The sequence below is a fragment of the Mirounga leonina genome, unplaced genomic scaffold (genome assembly GCF_011800145.1).
Source record: "Mirounga leonina isolate KUSES-001 unplaced genomic scaffold, KU_Mleo_1.0 Mir_200, whole genome shotgun sequence".
Taxonomy (NCBI): Eukaryota; Metazoa; Chordata; class Mammalia; order Carnivora; family Phocidae; genus Mirounga; species Mirounga leonina.
The window spans coordinates 13,779,640-13,807,181 of NW_023270503.1; the positions used below are offsets into that span (position 1 = coordinate 13,779,640).

General features: G+C 44.3%; 1 protein-coding gene across 1 annotated transcript in view; it reads right to left on the reverse strand.

The window, feature by feature from the left end:
• Nucleotides 1-5,631: 5,631 nt before the first annotated feature.
• Nucleotides 5,632-27,542, reverse strand: part of YPEL2 (yippee like 2) — a 94,684-nt gene continuing 72,773 nt past the window's right edge. Inside the window, exon 6 of the transcript XR_004683174.1 lies at nt 5,632-7,066. The gene's annotated coding sequence lies outside the window, so the exon portion shown is untranslated. The remainder of the gene's footprint in view (nt 7,067-27,542) is intronic.

The following is a 27,542-nucleotide window of genomic DNA, read 5'->3' on the forward strand; positions in this document are numbered from 1 at the left end:
CTAGCTGGTGGAACAGCAGCTGCAGGCGGAAGTATTTTATGATGTGTGGCTGTATGCCAGGAACAGTCCTATTTAGCCATTAAGATGTAAAACAACACAGTTTTACAGGATGTTTTAGCCTTTGTTTTTATTGTGGCTTTCTTACTGAGTGCCAGACACCATGCCAAAAGTTAGGCGTGCACTATCTCTTTTAATCTTTACTATAGCCCTTTGACACCAGCCTTCAATGAACTGATTGGAAAACTGAAGTTCAGAGAGATTAAGGAATTGCCCCTGGAATTCACCATAATTAAGAACATCTAGCAAGTGGAAGGCAGGTATATCAGGAATTTCAGAGTCTTGACTCAAGCTGCTCTCTGCTGACTTGCCATGATGCTGTAGCCCACCGGAATCACTACCCAAAGAGCTTGTGTGACAAGCTTAAAAAGATCTAGCTGCAATCTTCCTAGCAGCAGCAAGGCCTAGCCTAGTGTTTTGTACATAGGAACTAAATGGAATTAAAAGGTGCTGACAGATCTCTTCATCTATCGTTAAAGTATGGGGTCTGGTGTTGGGACAGACCAAAAAAAGGCAGAGTCAACTTTTTATTCACACCATGGAAAAGAACTGAAGTCCCATCCTCATTCATCAGAGTCTTCTAGTTCCTGTGATAAAGCAGAACTTGCAAAATCGGATCCCAAGGTGACGTGTTTTTCTTGAACTGAAAGTACAAATGAGTCAAAAGTTGTCACTGCTGTCTGAGACAAGTGGTTAGGTGGGCACATTTACCTGCGGGAACAGCCTCCTTCTGAGCCAGTCCCTTGCCGCAGCCTGCTGCCTGCTTTGGCTCCCCACGGTGTCCCCAGCTGCTGACACGCTTCCTGGCACGTAGGAGACTCTGGATAAATCGGTGTTGAAAGTCAATGAGCTGTTCTGAGCAAAGTCTCAGGGTACTGGGATTGGGATAGAGAACACCCACTGAGCATCAGTACTATGCTAAATGTTGGGGGTACAAAGGTGGATTCAGTAAGCTACAAACTTTGCCGGGCCCAGTGCAAAATGGAAATGAGGGTCGCCTGCACCTCATTCAGATATTAAGAATTTCAAGACAGTGACAGCAGGGCACCTGGGTGGCTCAGTTGGTTAAGCGACTGCCTTCGGCTCAGGTCATGATCCTGGAGTCCCGGGATCAAGTCCCGCATCGGGCTCCCTGCTCGGCGGGGAGTCTGCTTCTCCCTCTGACCCTCCCCCCTCTCCTGTGCTTTCTCTCTCTCAAATAAATAAATAAAATCTTTAAAAAAAAAAAGACAGTGACAGCAGAGCGTTAAACCAAATGTGGGGCTCTTCTGAGTAGGGGTCTTGTGTGACTGAGTAGGTTCCATGCCCAGGAAACTGGCCCTCTGTGAATTAGAAAGTTTCTGTTATCAAACGGTTCTCAGCTCAGTGGGCAAGAAAAAAAGCCTACACAATGATGATTTGGTGTGATAGTGTGTTTTGGGAGGGGGTGTGAGCGTTATGAGAGCAAAGACTCATTTAGACCTCACATAGGTATTATAATCTCCTTTGTTTAACCTAAAATACTTTTACCGTATTACCTGTTTAATGCCTTATCAAGGTATAATTCACATACCATGCAAGTCGATTCACCCATTTAAAGTATACCATTCAAATGGGGCCCCCACGGGCGCCTGGGTGGCTCAGTTGGTTGAGCGACTGCCTTCGGCTCAGGTCATGATCCTGGAGTCCCGGGATCGAGTCCTGCATCGGGCTCCCTGCTCGGCAGGGCGTCTGCTTCTCCTTCTGACCCTCCTCCCTCTCGTGCTCTCTGTCTCTCATTCTCTCTCTCTCAAATAAATAAATAAAATCTTTAAAAAAAAAAACAACAAACAACAAATGGGGCCCCCAGGTGGCTCAGCTGGTTAAACATCTGCCTTCTGCTCAGTTCATGATCCCAGGGTCCTGGGATCAAGTCTGATATCGGGCTTCCTGCTTAGCGGGGAGCCTGCTTCTCCCTCTCCCTCTGCTCCTCACCCGACTCATGCTCTCTCTCTCTCTCCCCCACCCCTGCCCTGCTCCTGATCTCTCTCTCTCTCTCAAATAAATAAATAAAATCTTAAAGTGTACCATTCATTAGTTTTTAGTATACTGACAGAGATATGTAACCATGACCACAATCAATTTTAGAACATTTTCATCCCTCCAAAAGACACCCCACTCTCAGGAGCAGTCACTCCCCATTTTCCTCCACTCCTCCCAGCCCAAGGTCACCGCTAATTTTGTTTCTCTCTCTCTTTGTGAAATAAATAAATAAAATCTTTTTCTTTTTTAAAGATTTTATTTATTTATTTGACAGAGAGATACACACCGAGAGAGGCAACACAAGCAGGGGGAGTGGGAGAGGGAGAAGCAGGCCTCCCGCTGAGCATCCAGGAGCCCGATGCGGGGCTCCATCCCAGGACCCTGGGACCATGACCTGAGCTGAAGGCAGACGCTTAACGACTGAGCCACCCAGGCGCCCCGCTAATTTTGTTTCTGTCTCTATAGATTTACCTATTCCTAAGAGTGGAATTGTTGGTGATGCTGTGTTACTCAATTATTTAAATAACAGCTTTATTGAGAGATCATCATATATCATAAAATCTGCCCTCTTAAAATGTACAATTCAGTGGTTTTTTTAGTATATGCACAGGGCTGTACAACTGCTACTATCTAATTCTAGAACATTTTCATCATCCCAAAAAGAAATCTCATACCCCTTAGCAATCATACCCTCCAGGCTCTGGCAGGCACTAATCTGCTGTCTGTCTCTATGGATTTGCCTATCCTGGAAATTTCATATAAATGGAATCATCCTATAATATATGATGTTTGTGTCTGACTTCTTTCACTTAGCATAATATTTTCAAGGTTCATCCATTTTGTAGCACATATGTAATCTCCTTTTTATAGATGAGGAAACCAAGACTCTGGGAAGCTAAATGATTTGCTCAAGGTCACATAGGTGGTAAGTAGAAATATTAGGGTGACCTTAGAGCCAGTTTGCCCAGGACTGTCCCAATTTTAGCACTGAATGTCCCATTCTTGGGAAATCCCTTGGTCCTGGTCAAACCGGGACAGGTGATCACCCTGGGTGGGATTCAGCCTAGTCTGCCTGCGATACAACTTTGTGTGATAAAGAGGTGCAGGATTCTCCAGGTGAAACCAAACCAGCATATCCTAGAATAGTGTAGAAAACTTGGACATTATCTCAATACCCCTTAAACCGATCTTTGTGCTCCTTTCATTTATGTATCTAAGTCTCCACTTTAATATTCCCCAACTTTTGATCTCAGGATTGTAAATTCGAGCTCCATGTTGGGTGTAGAGATTACTTAAAGATAAATTTTTTTTGAAGATTTTATTTATTCATTTGAGAGATAGACACACACACAGAGCACAAGGAGGGGGAGAGGCAGAGGAAGAGGGAGAAGCAGAATCCCCGCTGATCTGGGAGCCCGACATAGGGCTCGATCCCAGGACCTGGAGATCGTGACCTGGGCCAAAGGCAGATATTTAACCATCTGAGCCACCCAGGTGCCCCTAAAAATAAATCTTAAAAAAAGAAAAAAAAGTAGGATGCAGTCATCATGACACTCTACCCCTAAATGCCTAAAATATGGATCTTCTAGAAAAAAGACATTCTAATAAATAACCACAATACCACTACTATCACACCTAAGAAAATTAACATTAATTCAATAATGCAATTGAATATATTCTCTATATTCAAATTCCTCCAATGGTCTTAAAATTGTCTTTTTTAAAAAAAAAGATTTTATTTATTTGTCAGAGAGAGGGAGAGAGAGAGAGAGCACAAAAGCAGGGGGAGCGGCAGGCAGAAGGAGAAGCAGGCTCCCCGCTGAGCAGGGAGCCCAATGCGGGACTCGATCCCAGGACCCTGGGATCATGACCTGAGCAGAAGGCAGATGCTTAATGGACTGAGCCACCCAGGTGTCCCTTTTTTTTTTTTTTAAGATTTTAAAAATGTCTTTCATAAGCAGACTTTTTTCTCCTCTAAGGTGCTGTCTAATGAAGATTTACACATTGCATTTGGTTGTTATCTGCTTACTCCCTCTTAGCCAAGAAAAATCTCTGCCTTTTGGTGGTTTCCTTGACATTTTAAGCTAGTTTTTTTTTTTTTTATACAGGTTTTTTCCAAATTCTGGATTTGCCTGACTATTTCCTTGTTTAGATTCAGGAAAGAATTCTGCTTAGGGGGTGTTGTGTACCTCTTAGTGTGTAAGATCAGTGCCCATCGTCTTACCATTGCTGATGCCGAAGTTTGACTGCTTGGAAGAGTATGTCTACCAGGTCTCACCATGGTAAAGGTACATCTTCCTTTTGGAATTATTAACTGATCTCTGAGATGCTACTTTGAAGCCATGTGATTATTTTGTTCCCTAACATCCTTTCACTCAATAGCTTTAGCATCTGTTAATGATGGTACACTGAAGCAATTACTATATTGGCAGTTGCAAACTCCCTTATTCATCTACATTTACTAGCTGGCATGCTTTTGAATCACTGTGAACTCATAGATATTTTTACATTTCATTTAATGTGTTATAATCCATTACCATCATTAATTTTTTGATGCCCAAATTGCCCAAATTTTGGCAACTGGGTGCTCCTAAAATCCAAGATTTCAAAGGTCTTTAAAAGCTAATGTATAGGGCGCCTGGGTGGCTCAGTTGGTTAAGCGACTGCCTTCGGCTCAGATCATGATCCTGGAGTCCCGGGATCGAGTCCCGCATCGGGCTCCCTGCTTGGCGGGGGGTCTGCTTCTCCCTCTGACCCTCCCCCCTCTCATGTACTCGCTCTCTCTCAAATAAATAAATAAAATCTTTAAAAAAAAAAAAGCTAATGTATATGTCACAAAATATGATGGTTTAGGGGCCATGAAACTCTAAAAAGTAGACCATATTCATATATTATTAAATACTTTTTGGATAGTTTGTTGGCATAAAGTGTTTGCTACCTAAAACAAGTTCAGAAACAATCTGTTGACAATACCTTTGATACTCTTAGAAGCTATGTTGTAAAACATTTTCTTTGAACTTGATGTATTGTAATAGGACTTCTTCCTAAGTATACAAACGAATTTTGATCTTTATATATTATTTGAGTTTATAACAAGATTTTAAATGTCTTTAACCCAACTTTCCAAAGTGGCACAGGAAGAGTCAGAAAATTAATACAGCTGCATTGGATGCTGGAAATTTCATCTCCTGAGCAATGCTGATGGAGTGTAAGAATGAAGGAAACTCAGGGCGCCTGGGTGGCTCAGTCGTTAAGGGTCTGCCTTCGGCTCAAGTCACGATCCCAGGGTCCTGGGATCGAGCCCCACATCGGGCTCCCTGCTCAGCGGGAAGCCTGCTTCTCCCTCTCCCACTCCCCCTGTTTGTGTTCCTACTCTCGCTGTCTCTCTCTCTCTGTCAAATAAATAAATAAAATCTTAAAAAAAAAAAAAAAAGAATAGAAGGAAACTCTATTTTGCATTTGGTTGTTATCTGCCTACTCCCTCTTAGCCAAGAAAAATCTCGGCCTTTTGGTGGTTTCCTTGACATTTTAAGCTAGTTTTTTTTTTTTTATACAGGTTTTTTCCAAATTCTGGATCTGGAGCCCCCAAATAGATAGAATTGGGTTGGGTTGCAAGTCATAGAAGACCAAACAATGGCTTTACCCCCCGGGGACTAAATTTCTTCTCATGTAATAAACCCAAATGTGGTCAGTTCAGGGCTAATGCAGCTGCTCAATGATGTCGTCAAGGCTTCTTCTTTCTTTTTTACTTCACCATCCTTAGTCTGTCGCTTTTGTCCCATTCTAAGATGGCTACTGCACTTCTAAGGTATTGTATCTGTGTCAGGAAGAAGAGGGAAGGGATAAGAGGTCAAACTGAATCAGTCCCTATCAGGAAATGTTCTCAGAAGCCCCAAGCAGATCCTTATGTTTATATCTTGTTGGCCAGAATTGGAACATCATGGTCCCTTTCCCTGCAAGGCAGTCTACAGTAGAAGAAAGTGAAGGAGAAGGGAGCTACAAAGAGCTTTTGGGCGCCAAAACACAGTATCTACAGGCTTGTAAATAGCTAGGTATCTTTAGTGAATATTTCACAAAAGTGACATCTAAATAAGTTACCATGGCCAACCAAAGTCTGTTGCCTTCCATTTATAAAGCAAAAATTTTTTGAGCATCTTCTATGTACTATTACTTCACTGAGAATAGAAAGATAAAAGTGATATATTCTTCATTTGTTCTCTTTATAACAACTTTTTGAAAGTTCCAAGTAGTTAGTAAGTCCCATAGGACTCAGAGGACAAGCAGGTTTGCTCAGCTTTATGTTATCTCTTCACAACAGTTTCACATGCAGTCAAAACAGGAATTGAATCACACCATTAAGATAACTAGCTCAGTCAACTATTCAGTACTCTTTCACGTAAATGGTTCTCCTTCTGAAAAATTATCCTAAATTAAATTCATATTCAGATAGTCTTGCCAAACTAACTTCAGTAGCTTGGTTGGACCAGCATTATTTCCAATGTGTATGGTAACTTGTTAATGTTTATAGAATAATTATGATAGCCTGTATTATACTAAATGATAACAGAGTAATATTTGGGGTAAACTACTTATAAATATAACTTAAAATCATAGTGATATCACCCTAATTCCTTGTCTGAATAGGCAAAGCATAAACATGTAGATTTCCTTAGAGAAAACTGTTGCATTAGGCTTCAAATTCCCTAAGATTTTCTAGATCAGAGATAGGCATATTATAGCCAAGGGGCCAAATCTGGACTGCTGTCTGTTGTAAATAAAGTTTTATTGGAACACAGCACACCACTTGTTTATGTATTGTCTTAGGCTGCTTTGTAACTACAACTGGCAGAGCTGAGTAGTTGTGATAGAGACGATTTGGCCCTCAAAGCCTAAAATATTTGCTATCTGGCCCTTTACAGATAAAGTTTTACTTACCATTACTTAGCATATATTTGGTGCTCAATCAATGCTTCTTGATTCATTGAATGAATGTATTCAAAGCTTTCACCTGGATATGATAAATCAACAAACCAACAAATCTAAACACAAAGCATTTAATACTTCCCCAATTTATCTGACATTTGCTTGTTTGATTGTAGTTTGCTATTGTTGACAGACCATATGCCTCACAAGGAGCCTCTTAACGCTTTGAGATTCCAGAATGCAAACTGCTCTAGGTCCAAGTTTTCAAAAAGTTTGCCTTTGGGCTAAATATGTCTCATTGACACGTTTTATTTGGCCCACACAATGTTGCTGTTGTTTGTTTTAAAAGTAGCATTAGCTGCCAACATTTAAAAATAAGGAGACTTCACATAATAATCTAAATTTCCAGCTTCTCTTGAAGATTTGAAAGATCAGGCAATGTGAGCATACAATTTGGTTAGGGCCATAACCACCTAGGGCTGAGCAGCTGTTGCCTCCCCAGATGGGGTAAGTGCTCCCCAGTTCCCCACAGTCCCCCACTCGCGATAGTCTTACCCATGGCTGACCCCAGCCAGGTACCTTAGACTTTTGTATTTGGGATCTTCACTCTAGGAGTATCATTTCCTACAAAGGCCCCTGAACTAGAACACTAGTCTACAGCTTCATCTTCTTGGATTGAAAATAGACTGGTACAGATGTAGAAGACAAAACAGGAAAGAATGACAACGCTATTAAGACTGTTACCCTCATTCCCACTAGAACACAACTTTATCCCACCCCCTCTTTCCTTTTTCAAATGAGCTTGAGGACTCAACCTGCTTTCCTTCCAGCTATTCAGCTCCTTCCACCCACTCCATCCCCTGGAGTTGTTTACCCCAGCCCCTGGAGTGCTGTCTCCCCCAGTTCCTTGCTTCCTTGCTGCCCTTGAAAACAAACACCTTGGCCCTTTTTGTTTTTAGAGTTTTACTGTTAATCATTACGGGGCAACAGACAGGAAATAACAAGGAGGAAATCACCAAGTTAAAAAAAAAAAGTTATGGTTCTTACAGTCATAGTCCCTGATTCCCGTGATGAGGTGGCCCCTGGAGGTACCCTATGTTTATTCTCTCACCTTAGGTTCTCATCGCTGGTGGATTGTGTTTTATAGAGGGCCTAGAGATTCTGGAACATCCAAATGGTGCTCAAGAATCGCCTGGAGAGAATCGGAGCCAATAGGTGGCAGCATAGGGTATATCTTTTCAAGCCTTTCTACACCAGGCTGGCGGATGTGAGGCACCCAATTGTCTAGGAAAGGGTAACTTAGTGCCTGGTTAGGACAAGCACTGGGGCTGAGACCAGCAAGAGGAGAAGAGCCCCCCAAGAGGCTCCCAGGCACACTGCTGTCACGGAGCCAAGTGTGGAATTCTTGTCTCCCCTGCCTTTCCCTGATATGGTGATCAGAACCACAGACTCTTAGCCCTGATAAGAAGCTTCCAGTCCAACACCTTGATTATGCTGATAAGCAAACCGAGGTCCTGAGAGGCTGGACTGGCCTCCTATCGGTGCCAGGTCATGAGACCAGTCAGACATTTCTGTAGCTTCATTCGTGCCCGCCAATCCTTCTGGTCTGAACCTCCTGGTTCAAAAGCATTTACTGAAGTCTGCTTAGTATAGTCAAAGACTGATTTTCCTAGTTTTGAAGGTGAAACTAAGGTGGGGTTTTTGGCCTCTGACTGAGCAGGACTTCTTACAGGAAACAGAGACATAACTGGACACAGGTCAACAAAAGTAAGCTTGGTTTTGGCCTCCACCTACTTAACCCATCTGGGAGAAAAGTGAGGGCCCCTTATCCAGAAGGCGAGTTATGGCTCTCCACACTCTATGCAGGCTAGTGTGGGCTCTAGTTTATGGGATCAGCTAGTATTAACTGTGGCTCTTATCAAGAGTGGCCTAGCGTATCAGGGCTGGGCCATGCACACCCAAATAATTCACCAGTCCCCTCAAATGGCATTAGTAAAACCACTCATACTGCTCGAATTTAAACACAAATTCAAACAATTGCATTATAACAGAATCATGTCCTCAGGCTTCAGTTAGTTTAGAGGGCAGTGTCATGACCCAAGGGAAGAGGACTTACCTTTGATCGTGAGGTAGCATTTACTTGAAGGGGTCAGGGTCTCACAGGAGAAATTTGGCTGGAACTACTACCAATAAAAAGTTTTACTTGTTTATGTTGAGGCACCATCCTGGGTGTTTTAGGGTCTTGCTACTCAAACGGTGGTCCTCCAACCAGCAGCAATACCTGGAAGCTGCTTAGAAATGCAAAATCTCAGCCCCATCCCATTCCTGCTGAATCAGCATTTTCATTTTAGCAAGATCCCCTATCGAGGCCCATGCATATTAAAGTTTGAGCTTTAGGACACCCTACAGAAATACACCCTCAAATAGTACCTACCTCAAAGAACTTATGGACTGATTTAAGAGCACAAACCACACATGTGAAAAATGTCTTGAAAGTGACCACTAAGAAATATATCATTAACGCCAGGTAGGCTGACCTAGGACATATAAAATACACACATTGTGGTGTTTTTTATTTTGGTTTTTGTTTTAAGATTTTATTTATCTATCTATCAGAGAGAATGAGAGAGCATGAGCAGGGGGAGTGGCCGGCAGAGGGAGAAGCAAGACACCCCAGGGAGCAGGGAACCCGAGACTCGATCCCAGAACACTGGGATCATGACCTGAGCCGAAGGCAGATGCTTAACTGACTGAGCCACCCAGGCATCCAAAACACACACATTTTGAAAGGGTGCAAAGAACGATTATGGCTAAGAGGTGTCAGTCTGTGAGGTGTCGGGTGGAGAGATTTTGATAAGCATGTATTAATGGAGAGGGAAAAGGACAGGGGAAGGCGTTTCAAGTGGAGAGATCAGGATAAAACCCAGGAGGAGGCAAAGTGTAAATCCTAAGCAGTGGCCTACAGATATTTTATGATTTTATGCAGGTCCCCAGACTTCCCTTGGATCCTTACAACACATCGCATGCTGCTGTGACTCCACATGCATGTAACCTCATCACATGTTATGTCTTTTGGTTTCGACAGGGGTTCTCAAGGGAAGTCTTCAAATGTGCTCACCAACATGCAAACTTTTTTCCTTGGGATCAAATAGGCCGGTCCTTACCCTTTCCTTTCTTGTGCAGTTGGCTGTGATTTCTAGCTCTTCTTTTATAATTGGGTAAAAGGAAATTCCTTACATGTGCACTCTCCTAAATTGTTTGAGCCTTTCTAATGTGGTGCAAATCTTCGCTGTAAAGCTCTTAATCAGATCTCATAAAAGATTAGTCCAAACCGTGTTTTCAGTTTCTAGATAGTTAATCATCCTCGAGGGCCAGGAATTAACATGAAAATTGGAAACTTGTATTGTTCCCGTCTTTACGTCCAGATTTAGTTTCAAAGCCAAAGTGATTGCACAGAAAATGAAATCCAGTTTCAGTGTTTATTTTCCAAATGAGCTGGTGTGATTGTATCCCTTTCTTCTTCACACACATATCTGATAACCCAAAGAGTTGACCCAGGGGTGAAACACAGTGGGCATGAAATGAGAGTGTAAGAGCGCCTCCACTGGATGCCCGAGGGAAAGCTGTCCCGCCAGCTTCGTGGAGCCGCACAGGTCAACTGGAGATTCCAGAAAAGAAATATGATAATCTGAGGAGATAACACCCTTTATATAATTCTCTAGAATAATTCCACCATAAGCTCAGGGGCTCTTCCCCTTCTCTGAGCGCTCTTGGGGGTCACTGAAATCAGGCTGGAGGCCCGAGTCTGTCCAAGTGGATGTCGGTCCGCCCCTTGGCTTCAGGACTGCAAATTCCTTTGACCAGCAACACTCTGGCAGGGAGGACCTCGACTGCCCAGGAGCAGCTGACTGCTCATCTCTGTCACAGCCCATCAGCAAGCAGCTTGTCACCAGCTGCCCGGTGCACCCAGAAAAAAAAATGGTTCTTATATTCAGAGAGGTAATTTGAGTTGATAGGAATAGCATCAGGGGAAGAGAATGGCATCACCAAATCAATACTTGAGCTTCACAGATTAATATCTTGGCTCTGGCTCTGAGTTTATATTCAGGAGGCCCTTGCTCCCAGAAAGAGACACTAAATGGAACAGACATTTCATTCCCAACAACAGCAAATTTCCTTTTCTTAATGAGGAGTCAACTAGAGACTTGATACATTAAAGAAAATTCATTGAGAACATCCATTAGCTGTGAATTTTATGTTTATTGTGGCACACCTTTGGGAAATAATATGGAGATGCTGGGAGAAGGGAGCTGCATGCCTGGTATGAATGCTGATTATAGGAATGAATCTTTCTACATCCATGTTCACAGAAGCATTATGCACAATAGCTAAAACAGAAGTAACCCAAGTGGCCATTGATGGATGAATGGTAAAAAAGAAAATGTGGTAGACACATACAATGGAATGTCATTCAGCCTTTTTTAAGGAAGGAAACGCTGATACAAGCCACAACTTGGATGAACCTTGAAGACATTATGCTAGGTGAAATAAACCAAATATGAAAAGGACCAATACTGTACGATTTCATTTATATGAAGCACCTAGAGTTCATAGAGACAGAAAGTAGAATGGTTGTTTCCAGGGCCTGGGGCGAGGGGGTGATGGGATTTATTATTTAATGGGCACAGAGTTTCAGTTTAAGAAGCTGAGAAAGGTGGGGTGCCTGCGTGGCTCAGTCGGTTAAGCGTCTGCCTTCGGCTCAGGTCATGATCCTGGAGTCCTGGGATCGAGCCTTGCATCGGGCTCCCTGCTCAGCAGGGAGTCTGCTTCACCCTCTCCCTCTGCTCCTCCCCCACTTGTGCTCTCTCTCCTTCATTCTCTCTCTCAAATAAATAAATAAATAATAAAAATCTTAAAAAAAAAAAAAGAAGATGAGAAAGTTCTGGAGATGGACGATGGTGATGGTTGCACAACAATTTGAATGTACCTACTGCTATCGAACTGCACACTTAAAAATGGTTAAAATGGTAAATCTTTGTTATGTATATTTTGTCACAATAAGGGAAAAATGAATCTTTTATCCAACAGTCAGAGAGCAAATCTTTTATTTAAAAGAATCTCGGGCGCCTGGGTGGCTCAGTCAGTTAAGCGTCTGCCTTCGGCTCAGGTCATGATCCTGGAGTCCTGGGATCGAGTTAGGCATCGGGCTCCCTGCTCGGCAGGGAGTCTGCTTCTCCCTCTCCTGCTCCCCCCCCCCTTGTGCTCTTTGTCTCTCTCACTCTCTCTCAAATAAATAAATAAAATCTTTTTTAAAAAAAATTAAAAAAAAAAAAAAAAGAATCTCAACATCATTGGTTCCAAGGAGATTTCTTGGACAAGTTCAGTGGAGTACAAGTGGTTTAAGCCCTGATTGAGTTTACTGTGGGACATAAATTTATAATCATAGAGGTTGACAAACTGATTACATATCAATCAGCCGTGCAAAACAACACAGATTGCAACATGGTGACATAAGATTCACCAGCTAAGCAGTTTTCCTATCTTGTAGATCAGGGCTTTTCAAACTTGAATGTGTACGGGAATCACCTAGGCATCTTGTTAAAAATGCAGATTCTGATTTAGTAAGTTTGGGTTGAAGCTTGAAATTCCACTTATCTAAAGGGACCCCATTTTAAGTAGCAAGAGTGTAGATCTTTCTTCAGTTAAGATTCCTGTCCACACCTTGGAGGTAACGCCCCCCTCCTCAAAACTGAACATAAGCATCTCCAGGTTTGAGTAAAGGAGAGTCTCTGGGTGGTATTAATTGTTTCTGGGATTCTCTCACTTTGCTTATTACTACCATCAAAATTCACGTTTCTGGGATCTACAACCCCTTCTTTTTCTTCAGCCCAAGCATGGACAAAACATAAATAAATCACTTGCCCTTTAGGTATAGGCCAGATCAGCTGCAATTTCCAAAATCATGCTCACAGGAAAGAAGGAGAAAGGAAGGAAAGAAGGAAGAAAGGAAGGAAGGAAGGGATGGAGAGAGGAAGAAAGGTAGACAAGCTGTCAAAACAGACAGAAGGAGGGAGAATGGAAAATAAGACAAAAACTAAAAGCACAAGAATTCTGAAGTCCTCTATAAGAATCCTTCAGTGACAATCCATTGTTTTCAGGCTAAAAGTTCAGACTCCATAGGAAGGGCTTATCAGGGCCTGATGAGGTCCCTCTCCACCTGTCCTAACTCCTCTCTTGCCATTCCCCTCCACGTTCAGCCACAATGAATTCTATTCTTCCTTGCCTTTACAGTTCCTCTCTTCTTGATCTGGAACCTCATCCCCTCCTTGTATCACCTGGCTCAGGCATTGTCTCTTCTGAAAAGACTTCTCTAGCCATGTTGCCACCCTCATTTCCTCCCCTCTGTGCTGGGTTGTCTTTCTCTGCCTTCAACTGCACACAGTGCTTACCTCTATCATAATACTTCACAGTTATGTTTTAATTGTATTGGACTGTGAGCTCTTTGAGGGGTGGGAAGATGTCCTTTGTCCCTAGCACAGTGTCTAGAACATACGAAGTGCTCAAACAATGTTTGCTGGAAGAATGAGCAAATGCAAAAGAACTGTAACATTGTGTGACATTTGAAGAAGACATTGCTTAGTTCCTAAAACACCATGAAGTTGCCCTCAGAATGACTTTCCTAAAGGTCAAACACGCTGACACCAATTTCTGTGTTCCAGCAACTGCAACTAAACTCCCCTAATTCTGATAAGTTGTATTACCCCAGCTTCCTCATTTTATAGTATCCTCTGGAAGACCAAATGCAAAGAAATACACATGGTGGTAACAGTAGTTTTTTAAATGGAATTTAGTGGAAGGCTAGAATCTCTTTGAATATTAGTATGCTGCTTGCATTCTTCTTATTGCCAGTTTGGCCCTAAAGTAAGTCTGTAAAATTGCAAAGACTCCAAATTGGAGGTCTCTGGGCATCTAGGTGTTACTAGCAACTTCCAGATTGGTATATTTATGCATGTATCTGAGCATTTTTCATAGTTTCTGCCTGCTTTATGCAAAGTACTATGCCAGGGGCTGTAGGGAACTCCTCCTGCCCTCAAAATCTTTGCCCTTTAGTGGCCTGGTCTATGCAATTCAATTTCATGGTCTCAGCACCCACCTATCCCCTGGTCAACCTCTAGCCTCCATTTTTCCTGTCAACTCTAGACAGATGTTTCTAATAGCCACGGAGCTTGCCCACGTGAATGTCATGCACACATCTTAAAGGCAGTATGTCCTTATCTTTCCTCCCAAACCTGTTCTTCTTCTACTAGCTACTCTGGTTAATAGAACCCTCATTTCCTTATCTACCCAGGCTATTGATTCCTAAGTCAAGATTTTTTCCTTTCTGACGTCATCCCCATCAATCAATTATCAAGTCTTACTGATTCAATCTCTCAAGTCTTCCTGAATCCATTCTGTTCCATCTTTTTCAACTATCACGACTTATCACTTCTCATCTAGATTATTGAAATAAGCTTCTTGCTGCTTTCTTTGCCTCCAATCCTTCCCCAGGATAACCCTTCCTGCAGACTGCTGCTGGAATGTCTTTCTAAAGCCCAAACCTAATATTGTCCTTCCTTTACTTAGTCCTTCAACAAATCCCTTTTATCTATAAAATAAAGTCCAAAGCCCACATAGAGAGCTACAAAGCTCTACGTGACTTACCTTTTACCCCACTCCTCTTCTGACACTCTCCCTATCCTTCCAGACCAAACTCCTTTGCATTTCCTCAGCACACCATGCTGGCTCCTCCTGCAGGGACTTTCCAGATGCTCTAAAATTTCAGCCTAGAAAACTCCTGTTATCTTTAGATCAAATCAAGTATCATCTCCTTTGTGAAGACTTCACCTCAGAGCACTCAGTGCATGCTTCTGTGAGCACTTCCCATGTTGTATTATAATTATTTTTTCTATGCCTCCTCCCCTCTTGGACTGAGCTCCTAGGATACAATGACCATGTCTCACTCTGTTTTGTATCTTGGCGTTTGACACAGTACTTGGTGCATATCAAGCCTGCCATAAATGTTCAATGAGGGACTGATCGAATAATTGAATGAATAAACAACTGACTGTGATAGAAGTCAGAGTAAGAGCAGTGAGAAAGATGCAAATAAACTGCTGCCATAGGGTGTTTAGGGGATTGGGTCATATTTATTTGGGAGACCAAAAAAACCACTGTGTAATCGTAATCTTTCAATTTAATCCTATATATTTGTTTATGCCTTAAAGCAGGATTTACTCGTGACCCACTCTTTCTCCAACTTCCACCCCCAGATGACACTAATTTTACCTTCTGGCTCTGGTGTGATAGACCTTTAGTTCATATAACATATATGATATTACATATAATAATCTGGACTCATGATAATTTACCTATTTATAAATGGAGATTCTTTCTTTTTCTAAGAAGGATATAAGGGGCAACCTCACAGCTGTGTATGTGTTCCTACTGTACCTTCTTGTAGAAAAGGTACCCAAATGTTTGCTGAATGAAGATCTAAAGGATTGCCTAGGCCCCACTGGTACTTTTGAGTTGCTTGGCAAACACTCATACTCCTTGAGAACTAGCTCTGGTACTAAGCCGAAGCACCCTCCCTACCCTGCATGTCTGACTGCATTTCTGTCCATTTTCAGTTCACTTGGATTATATCTTGTTTCACATAGATCTTTTGAACTTAGAACACTGAAGGCCTGTGTATCTTCATGGCTCATAGCTCCTGTAGTGCTGATCTACCCTAGTGTGGTTAATGTTTAGCCCCGTTTTAAACCACTGGTTGAATGTTCTTAAGACTAAAAGAATAACAAGCACATGATAACAGATAGCTTGGGTTTATGTAGTGACAGCTGCTTTGTGGACAGCACCTCAGTGATCCGTTTAGCGTTCCTCTCAGATATATGTCACCCTCCATTCCAAAAAGAGAAAAGGAATCACAGAGCCAACCCAAGGGCAGTTCCTGAGGGTCCTGATCAAGAAGCAAAGTCTACTAACCTCCAGGACTTTCCTATGGGTCTGTTGTATATAGGGATCCTGCACAGAATCTGGAACCCAAATCTCTGGATTCCCAGACCTGTGCTTGACCTGTGCTTGACTCCAGGTAGTAATGAATATCTATGTTTTCTGCAGGTTGAATTGTTCCCTCAGAGCAGAGTTATCATTTTATTTGCTGTCTTTTCCTTCTGCCATGGACAATTATTGGTGGCTGCCCCTTCTCTCTTCCTAATAGGTCTCCAGATTTCTGAGCCACGTGGGAAGGGCCCAGCTGTCTTTCATCTAGGGATGAGTTCCACTGGCTATCAGCTCATCCATGTATCCTCTCACACTGAACCCCGTCGTGGCTTTAGGGACGGCCCGTCACCTAAAATGGTGTAATCTGAGTGATTCTTGGGAGTTTGCAGGGAATGTTGGGACTTGGACTCCTTTCAGCCTGGTAAATGGTACGTCTTATTTCCGCTGAGGCCATAGTGAAAAGCCTGAAGCTGGCAGGAGAGAGGACGGGTTGCGTCATGTGGCGTCAAAAGAATGAATCCACCCAGAAGCAGCAGAACCAAGAAATGGATCCCTGTTGTTTGAGTACTGGATTAAATTGTGTCTGGATCCCCAGTGAGCCGACAAATTCTCTTTATTGGTTAAGCCTGTTTGAGGTTGTTTTACTTCACTTGGATCATTAAACTTCCTCACTGATATGCCCTAGTTAGATGATAAACTGTCACAGCAGAGACCATATCTATCTTGATCATTGTACCCCCTGGTGCACAGTAGGCATTCAATAAATAAGTTTTGAATGGATACCTGCCGGCTGGGAGGGACACGTTCTATAAACTCCCTTTACTCCTTTGACTACTGAAGAACCTGGTGTTCCTTTTTTTTTTTTTTTTAAGATTTTTATTTATTTATTTGAGAGAGCGAGCGAGCACAAGCGGGGGGTGGGGAGCAGAGGGAGAGGGAGAAGCAGGCTCCCCGCTGAGCAAGAAGCCCAATGCAGGACTTGATCCCAGGACCCTGGGATCATGACCTGGGATCACGATCCAGTGTTCTACAGGAAAGTAGTGACATGGACCTAGAAGCCAGGGTCTCACCTCAACCCAAGGCTTTTTCTAGCCACCAGGAAGTCTCCCAGTAAATATGTTGGGGTCTTTGTAGAGACCCCAACATAGCAGTTCCCCCCACTTCTCTCCGAGTTTTGAACTGAAGTAGAGGACTGTTGTAAGCTAGATGAGGGGCAAAAATAACCTTTACTACTAATAAAGCTGATATTAGAGAATGTGGCTGAAACTGTCAGACAAATGATCTTCCCAATACTCAAGCTCAGAATTAGACAGACATGGACACTCAGTGATAGGCAGGTGGGCCAGAAGGGCCTCCCCTTCTCACCCTAGAGGAGCAGTGTTGACCCCCAAGAAGAAAGGAAGAGAAGATAGCATAAGACAACAGTTTCTCCTTGCAAACTCACCAGTCACAGGAAACCACTCATCCTTCCCAGGGAAGGATGAGGGGGTGGAGAGAAGCCAAGAGTGTTATGCTAATTGGGCTCCTTTCACAAGGATGAAAACAGCTAGAGTAGGAAGACCAAATCTCCGTAACCCTTGTCAGCTATGATTTGGTTAGGTCAGTTGATTCTGCCTTGTTTTCAATCAAAATGGGTTATTTTCCAAAGTAGAGGAATTAGCTGTCTAAAAGTATCATTCTCTACAGAATAACTCGCACACTATGGTAATATCAAGCTCCAGAAGAAGTCAGAGATCTTCATTTAAAATCATGCAAAATTCACAGGAAGAAATAAGAACTCACGTTAAAATCACACAATCAGGGGCACTAGGTGGCAAACATCCTTGTGCTTGCTCACCATGCCCATCAAAGGCATTTCAAGAGCACTGACACCTCACACTTCCCACACCGACTGTCAGTTTCTCGCTGATCTCAGAGCCACACGGTACCTATTAGTCACCAGGAGAGCCCAGCCAAAGTTTAACTCCTTGGTGACACAGGGGAAACGGTACTTCCAATTGGATTCCAGGAAATCTAGGGAAATACTAGACAGGAAGTCTGTTACGGTGTCCCAAATTTTCCCAATGTCAAGGCTGGGGTTGGGAGCATTTTTCAAAACAAACGGTCAGTCTAGCAAATGATTGTCTGCCACTTGCTTTTGGTTTCACTCACCAGGGCACTTTTTCCTGCTTCCGTTTTTTGGGTTTTTTTTTTTTTCTTTCTTAAGGTAAACATTTACCATCAAGGCTCCAAAAACCATTGTTTGTAAATTTGAAGTTTGGGGACAAATGAATTACCAGATCAACTAGACATTTGCTACATATGGTAGATTTGGTACATAATGGTACATTTAAAATTCAACAAGTTTTATTGAAAACTGTGGTGTTGGCTGTTTAATGTGACTCTGAGCACAGTGAGAACCAGGATACCCTGAACGCAGCACGGATCTCCTCCTGCTGCTAACACATAGCTTTGATCTCATCCTGCCCAGCTCCCTGGTGGACTTTTTGCTGGAGGTCACATTAAGTAGGTTTTGCTGGCCAGTTCTGGGAGAGAACACAAGCTAACAGTGGAAACCCATAACATAGCAGAGTGAGACAGTATGTTCCCATCTTCTCTCCTCATATGCAAAGCTATTTTCTCATCTGTTACCTGCTCCTATTTTTACCATCAGCAGCTCTCTGATGCCACTTTAGCTATTGATAATTGGCAGTGAGTTTTGCAATTTAACAGCTGCCCAGAATCAATTCCGAAGAACTGCACAGAAACCACTTCCCAAAAAGCAAATATGGGGGTTACTCAGCTGCTTACCTGCCCTCCAATCCCTTTCTTAGCCCACACATCATCTGCTGGAAGAACCTGAAACTTGAACCATGTGCCTAAATGCCCAGTTCTAAGTATGCTGTAGATATTTGAGAAATTCTCTTATTGATTGATGATTGACTAATATATGCCTAGAGGAAGGGAATGGGCAGTTCCATGAAGAGTTGCTGTGTAATTCAGAATGAAGGGCATTCCTGCTGACTCATAGCTCCTTTCTAATTTCAGTCCAAAGGCCCCAGGGAAAGATTTGGTAAGAAAAGTGGCCTCAGAAAAAAGCCAGTGAAGTATGTTTGTTCCCCAGAAGAGAAACAATAGGGAATTGCCAAATGTGATGAGCTCACCTCTGTCTTTGCTGGTTACTGCGCTCATCAACAGTACCAATGAGGGGTCCTCTGTGAAACTGAACTTCCCACCCCACCCAGGCCGGTTGGAGACACAACCCAAGGCTCTGGTTAGCTTCTCACGGCTTCTGCTCATATGCAGCATGGAGGGAGCCAGTCCTCTTAGCATGACCTCTAAATGACACTTCCTAATACTCAAGATGGTGGGGTCTCCAGTCACTTGAGAAATAGGAGGCATCTATTTTTATAGAGACATTCTGTCATCTGGACAGCCTTGGGTAGGTGTTTTTTCTGTCTTTCCTCAGCTCCTAATCTGGTGGGTTTGGGGCAACGTTAGAAGAAATGCTTGCTAATGCAAGAGGGAGGGCGAGGGGAACAGTCAGCTGGAGCCTAGAGCTGCTCAAGCTCCCGGAACCCTCAGCGTGCTCAGGCAGAGATTTATGGGCCTGTCTTTCCCTCGTGATTCCACATCGCGCCTCTTTAAACTGGCCTCAGCCGAGGAGCTATCATGGGGCCTGGTGTTTACAGCAGTGACTGAGACAGCACAACCATGGAGATGCCAGCCCTGTTTGTATACTGACCTAATGGTCAAGGATCATTCCCTGGGCCCGAGAGCAACCTTTATTCTGTTTCCTTTGTGCAAAATGCCAGGATACCCCTGCCTTAAAGAGGTTGACTCTGTTGTCAGCTATGGGAAAAAACAGCCAGAGTTGCTATTTACACCCTGAATTGCAAGCTGGGTAAAAATAGCATTAGCAGCTTGGTCCAGCTTCAAACCCCACTGCAGAAAGAGATTATTTTTGGAAGAGAAGATTTTCCTCCCCACCCACAGATCTGAAAATGGTCACCTCCCGGGAGGAGAAGAGGAGAGACAATCCCACGCAAAGGTGAAAAATACCCCCTTCTCCATCCGCCTGCCCAAGACAGCACAGCAAGAGCCAGACGAGAAATGCCTTCCCCCGACACCAGGTCAGGCCTCAGCACAGACCTGCAAGTGACCTAGTTCAAGGTACAGTGGGAATTAATTAACTTTGACTACAGTGAGAGGAGGCAGCTGCCTGAACCTGGATGCGGCCACCACCCTGTTGACCGTTATGATTGTTAGGCCATCTGTTTGCCTTTCAAAACAGGAAGAAAAAAGAATTGACCAGGGGCGCCTGGGTGGCTCAGTGGTTAAGTGTCTGCCTTTGGCTCAGGTCGTGATCCCAGGGTCCTGAGATTGAGCCCCGCATCGGGCTCCCTTCCCTCATGAACTTGCTAGAGCTTAAGAGCTGGGGTCTGGGGTCCTGGGGATCTTTCTCAGGGTCAGGAAGTGACCCAAATGACAATCGGTGGAAAGAAAGTCCACTTTTTCCGTGAAGAAGTACTTGATAGATACATCTGAGTGTCTAAGGTATCTATTATGACACGTATGTAATTGAAGAGATCTACCCCTGCGGATAGTCCCCAGGATATGTGAAAAATAGTAGAGAAAAATACCAGACCAATAGTGTCTTTAAATTGTTCTGTAGTCTGAAAGTGCCCAAGCCATCCAGAGCTGAGCCTAATAGGTGCTTAGTAAATATTTTTAGGAGGGACAGGAACGGATCTTCCATATCCGTTCTCCACCTGACCCTCTTTCTTCAGAGATCCAGGAACCAAAACGAATCTTCCACCTTGAGGCAACATACCCAGGCATGCCTAACCAACTAAAAGAACGAACAGAAGATTCCAGCACCTCCCAGCAACACACACGCAGACTGCCATCACCCCGACTCAGTGCGGGCACCAGAGTGGCGGCAGAGGGAGGCACGGCCGGGGAATGAGGGGGGCGAGCCTCGGGCACAAAGGCAGCTTGCTGCAGCTGGCTCTTCCTCAGGCTGCCCACAGCCCTAGGTTTTAGTCCTATATCTTTGTCACCTTCTAGCCCTGCCACTGTCACTTCACCTTTTTGAATCTCACTTTTTCCCTCTGAGAAGAGGGGTGATGATACCCCCCTGTTAGGGGTGGGTGAGGACTAAATGAAGCGGCATATAGAGCGTGTGTTCCGTGCCCGGTACGGAGCAAGGGATACTCTGAACGCAGCGTCCGGGAGCAGTTGTTTTTCCTGTGGCGCAGCATGGGCCAGATGTGGGAATCTATCCTGCTTCCAGCTGCTAGGTGATGGCGTGTCTACCAAATGGCTGAAGTCTGAACTCCCTGAGCAAGGCACTGCATTAACAGAAATGACCGAAAACTTTCTGCCACATGATCAGGCCTCTCTGCACCATGCCCTTCATTCGCTATGGACCTTCACCTCTTTGCTTCCACCTTTCTGTAACACCCACTTCCCCAAGCCTTATCAGGAAGCCCGAAATAGGTTCTCCCTCCTCTGACATCTCTGCCGGCGGGGAGCTCTGGCCGGCGCAGGGCTGGCTCGGTTGAGGGAGGCTGCAGAAGGTAGCCCCCACAGCCCATTCCAAGTCACCCTGGCAGGGGAGAGTTACAGCTCTGCTGCATCAGAGCTATTTAAGCTATTTGTGTTCAGGGCTCTGAGACTCCCCAAGGCCCTGGGAAGGTCGGCTGCACATCCCTTTGATTGGGACCGCCTCAGGTTTCTATTTCCAAAGTTGAGAAATCCAGATCGTGCTGACTCCGGCCCAGGAGCGAAATGAGCTCAGGTCTGTCTCTCTCGCTGACCTCTCGCTGAGGATTGTAGGCCAAGGTGGCCAGGCTCTCCCCTTCAGCCTAAGTCAGCCTCCTCCTGAGTCAGCTTTCTTCACCTCCCTATTAATAGCCACTGCTTTGGCTGGCTCCACTCACAATATGATTACAGTTTAGTAATACATCTCAAATAAGGAAGCAGCAAACTTCCTGGAGCTGGGTTGCCGAGGGCCGGTAGAGCTCACACTCAGTCCCAGAAGGCAGAGCTGGGGGCTTGTTTTCTGCAGAAGGAGCAGCTGGATACAGGTTGGGTGACTACGCCATTGGCCTCCAGGACAAGTTGCTGCTTTGGGATTTCTGTCTTGTTGAGCTGCCCCCGGTTTAGGGTAGGAGACAAGCATGCAGGGTAACTTTCATTTTATTGGAGCCTTTATTCCCGCAGATATTCCGGGACAGGGCTGCAAAAATGTGGCAGTTATGCAATAAAAGAGAGTCAGCTACCCTGGATGGAAGTTCTGGTCCAAGCTGGGGTTTGGTCCAAGCTACTGAGGTCACCTTTTCTCTGACACTATAATAACACGGTGGCTTTTTTAGAGAGGCTCCGACTGTCTGGATGGGACTAGGTGCTGAGAGCAGGCTGAACCCCAGCAAACAAATTGTTTTCAGGCCAGCCCCCTCTCCCTCCTCTGTCTCTCCCCAGTAAAAGCAGCAGATGCGCTAAACAATGTTTAGTGTTAAATTCATACTGTTAAGCAACATAGTCAGGTCACCCTGCAATGTGTTCCAGCATTTTTGTTCTTTGTGAACCCTGGATGGGAAGAACACACAAGTTTAGGAGTGAGATGCCCCGGGTTCAAATTATGACTCAGCCTCCTGGCTGAGAGGGCTTAGTAAATTTATTCTACTTTTCTGAACCTCCATCTTCTCATGCATATAAAGGGGATAATAATCTCTCCCGAAATGGTTTTAATACAAATGAAATGAGACAACTTTGGAAAAGATGCATAGTTCAGTACCTGGGATATAGTAGGTGATTAATAAACTCTTAATTTTCTTTCCAGAAAAATGAAAGGCAGGAAACGTGAGGGCAAACCAAGGCCATCCAAGCCTCTCACACTAGTGGACAAAAATGACCAGCATCTCTAACTGTGCAGACCCATGACCTAAACATCTCTGATATGAAGGCTCACAGGAACAAGTTGAACTTTGTTTCCCTTCTCTAGATTCATACCACTTAGAAGTCCCACACTGAGGCCCAATCTGGCCTGCAGTGCATCTTGCTGAGGCTGCAGTGAGGAGTCTCCTGGCTGCATTTTTCTTCCCTAGGAACCATGATCACAGTTCATACACGAAGGATGGCATCAGGAAGAATGGGTAGGTGAAGGGGAAGGGAGCGGCATATATCTGTTCCACTGTAGTGGGCTTATCTATATTTCAAGGTCTCCCTGAAAAGAATCAGGTCAACCAAAACTCAAGAGTAAACTCTGCTATCAGCAAGGCCAAAGGAGAAACAAAATATCATGTATGCCCTGTTTTTCAAGCTGCTGAGAAATAATCTGCCCCCAACTCCCCAAACACTTGCTTATTAGGTGGCAAATAATGGTCTCTTTAACCTGGTACCAGCTGGCTTCCCTCAGCCGAAGGCTTCAAGTCTTGGGGGGAGGGGGTGGACTTCATTCCTGCTACAGCTTGCTTTCTTCCTTCTAGCCAACAGCCAGCATATATCTGATGGGAGCCAGAGCTCCTGGCAGCACGAAGTGGGGCAAGCCTTAGCATGACCTGCCCCACCGTGATCTGCCCCCAACTGGGCACTGACTGGGGACTGGTGTGTGGGAGGAGAGAGCTAGGGCTAAATTGACTTAGGCTCATTTCCATAAAAGCAGCCCAGAATTCCCTTCACCTCAGTAGGCCAAGGAATAGGACTTCCCCTGACACCTCTTGGATAGCAATCCTTAATTCCTCTTTGAACCTATCCTTGGTGTTAACTCTAACCTGATTTTACCTATATGCACCTGTTGAGGGGGATGAGTACACTGTAATTTATTCACATGCCACAAAGACCACCTGATTTAAGGATCAGCCGCCTGGACAACATTCACCCCTTCAGTTGTTCAACAAATAGTTCTTGAACATTTCCCTCACACCGTTCTAGGTTCCAAATACACACTGGTGAATAAAACAAAGACGGTCTCGGCCCAAGGGGGAGAGCCTGGCAATGACTATGAAAATTAATAAATATGTGATTACAAATTGTGAGAAATGCTATTGAGAAAGTGTCAGGTCCAGTAATAGAGAGTCATGGGGGGAAGGGGTGTCTCATTTAGATGAAGGAAGGCCTCTCTGATGCGGTGACATTTAAGAACTTGGGATTTCAGGGCGCCTGGGTGGCTCAGTTGGTTAAGCGACTGCCTTCGGCTCAGGTCATGATCCTGGAGTCCCGGGATCGAGTCCCGCATCGGGCTCCCTGCTCGGCAGGGGGTCTGCTTCTCCCTCTGACCCTCCTCCCTCTCATGCTCTCTGTCTCTCATTCTCTCTCTCTCTCAAATAAATAAATAAAATCTTAAAAAAAAAAAAAAAAGAACTTGGGATTTCAGTGGCAGTTGCCCATGAAGGTCTTCCCTCACTGCTCCCCTGAGTTTCCTTGTGTCTTAGTGAAAGGTTCTAACAGGAATGAAAGTGTATCTCAGCCAGGGATGCAGTGAAGAACATCCTGGGAGAAGGGCAGGGGTTGCAAAACCCTTCTTCCAAGCCTCCTGCTGTGGATGCATTTACTTCTCTTTCCTTTCTGCCCCACCCCCACATCCATCTGTCTTCTGTCCAGAGCCTTTCTGGTAACACTTCTTGCTTCCCTACAATCTCTTCCTTGTTCCTGTCCCCCAGCATGTGCTCATCACTGTGAGCACACTGCCCTCCCTGACGCAGCCCAGGGAAGCCCTTCCTGTCTTTGAAAACAGTTTTCTCCATGGTCCCCGCAATCCTGCCCTTGAATCCCCAGACACCAAATTGCTCTGACCTACAGGAGATAAAACTCGCCATTCGTACTGGGCCAGCAGGTTCATTACAGAGACTTCTATCTAGAACTCTTTATCTCTAAATTAGCATTAGCTAGGTCATATCCACACCATCCACCCCCCACTTGAAGGAGCTGACCCTCTAGAGTGTTGTGGAACCAGCCTAGACATCAGAGCCAGACAGACCTGGGTTTGAATCCCAGCCCCCCCCTTTACCAGCTTTGTGACCTTAGACAAATAAGGATTCCTCTCTGGGCCTCAGGTTCTGCATATGCAAGATGAGGAGGATAATACCTACTCTGCAGAGTCGGTGTAAGACGTAGTCAAGAGGTACACAAGATGAATGGAATGTACTAGGTGCTCTACTAGTAGGAGTGTTTGTTATTATATTGGCTATAAAATAACTGTGTAAAATTTTGGCAGTGCCCCTTTTAGGGAGGGAATTGATTGCTCTGTTAAGAATGGTGGCCAGGTCTTCTTTTCACCAACCATTTGGCTACAGTAGCTTTTTCATCTGTGTATTGCTAAGAACCAGGTGAAAGGACACTTCAGGACATGGTTGGTAGAGCTTATGACTCTTGCTATCAGGCAGCACTGCATTTAACTCTCAGACAGATGGGAATGTTTTCCAAAGCATCCTTGAGCAGTTGTCACCATGCTGCCCCAGCAGGATTGTTCTTGTGGTCACACACATTTTACTGGGATTCCTTCACTCATTCAATCGTTAATTTAAAAAATATTTACAGAGCACCTACTATGTGCTGAGTACCATTCAAGGCACATGGATACGGAGGTGAGAAGACAAAGTCCTGCCCCTCATGAGACCAGCTATATGTAGAGATCGAAGAAGAAAGAAAAATAGTGAGAAGAGGGAGGGAGGAAGGGAGGACAGAGAGAGAAATGATATGAAGAGAATAAAACAAGGTTAGAGAATAGAGTACAGGGGTGGGAGGCAGGAGTAATGAGGTGGGGTTGATAGAAAAGAGATGAATCAAAGACAAGCCCTCAATTATGAACCTAATAAATTGGGAGGAGAGCAGTGCTGTATAATGAGACGAAATTGTTTGGGAGAAATTACTTATTCGTATCTTTCTACTCCTCTAGACTGGAAATTTCCTTGGGGAAGGGCCCCTAACTCTTGTTCACTGCTGCATGCTCAGTGTCCAGCATGGTGCGTGGCTTGCAGAATAACAAAAGCAGCTACCAGTAGTCAAGTGTTAGTACATGCACAGTGCTGTGCTCCATACTTTATATTCATTGTCTCATTTAATCCTCACAGGAGAACTGTGAGGAGATACTTGGTGGGTTTTTTCTGTTTGTTTGTTTTGAAAGTAGGCTCCACGCACAACATGGGGCCTGAACTCAGGACCCTGAGAGGAAGAGTCATAAGCTCTACCAACTGAGCCAGCCAGGGGCTCCCGGAGATTGTTTGAATCCTCATTTTACAAACAAGGAACTGGGCTCAGAGAGGTGACAGGACAGCCTCAAGGTCTCACTGCTACTAGGTATAGTAAAGCTTAATAGTGGTGTGTCTGGTTCCAAATTCTATGTTCTTCATCACTAAGCCACACAGTGTGGATGGGTAGATGGATGGGTGGGTGGAGAGAGGGCTGGGTGGACAGATAGATGAATCAATGGATGGGGATGGATGGATGGATGGGTGGATGGGTGGATGGATAGATGGAAGGATACATACTTATTGAAAATCTTTTATACTAAAGTGTCTAAGGGGAAAACATATAGAAAGTTCTAGAACGCTTGGTTAGATTAAAATATATATATTTGAAGAAATTACCTTTTCAGGGAGCATTTCCTAGTACTTTCTTTCAATGATCTGGGATGACTTTCAGAACATTAGGATCACATGAAATATTTTTGATGTTTGAAAAATATCTTTGGGGAAACGCGATCAGAATAAAGGCAGAAAATACTGCTTTGAGTCAGGCAGCCCAGAATCTGGAGCTACTCAGCAATGTCAGTTTTTACTTCCACAGCTAAACAAGCACAGCAAATCTTAGTTGTGGCCTATTAGGATCAGTTCCACAGTGCTTCTAGTAGGTGCTCTATTAGACTATAGCTTTCTCAAGGAGTGTATCCTGCACTTAGTTCGTGTTGGCATGGTGACCCAAGTCAGGAACCTGGGACCCACCTAGATCCCTCCCTTTCGATCACTAAAATAATGAAAAGAGAAAATTTGTTGAGCACTTACTATGCCAGACACTGTTCTAGGCATTTGGATCTCATTTGATCTTTACCATAACCCTATGCTATAAATACTATTATTATCCTCATTTTACAGATGAGGAGGCTGAGGCAGATGGCTTAAGTAACTTGACCAAGTCACACTGCTAAGAAGCGTATGAAATCAATGCAGTCTGAAACCACACAGCGTGTGCACTGAACCCCTATGCCACCTCACTGGATAATCCTCAAGTCCTGTGGAGTCTGCCTTTTAGTCATCCTCTCATTCATCTCTTCCTCTCTCTCTCCACCGTTACTGCCCTTGTCTAGGCATTGCATCTTTTCTCATCAGCAATATTACTACGTCCTCCTAAATTATCTCCCAGTTCCCATCTAGCCTGTCTTTCTCTCATCCTTCCTGCCGTAACTGACCAAGCCGGAATTTGATGCCCATCTGGTTATGTCATGTGTCTGTTCAAAATCCTTAAATGGCGGGCACCTGGGTGGCTCAGATGGTTAAGCGTCTGCCTTCGGCTCAGGACATGTTCCCAGGGTCCTGGGA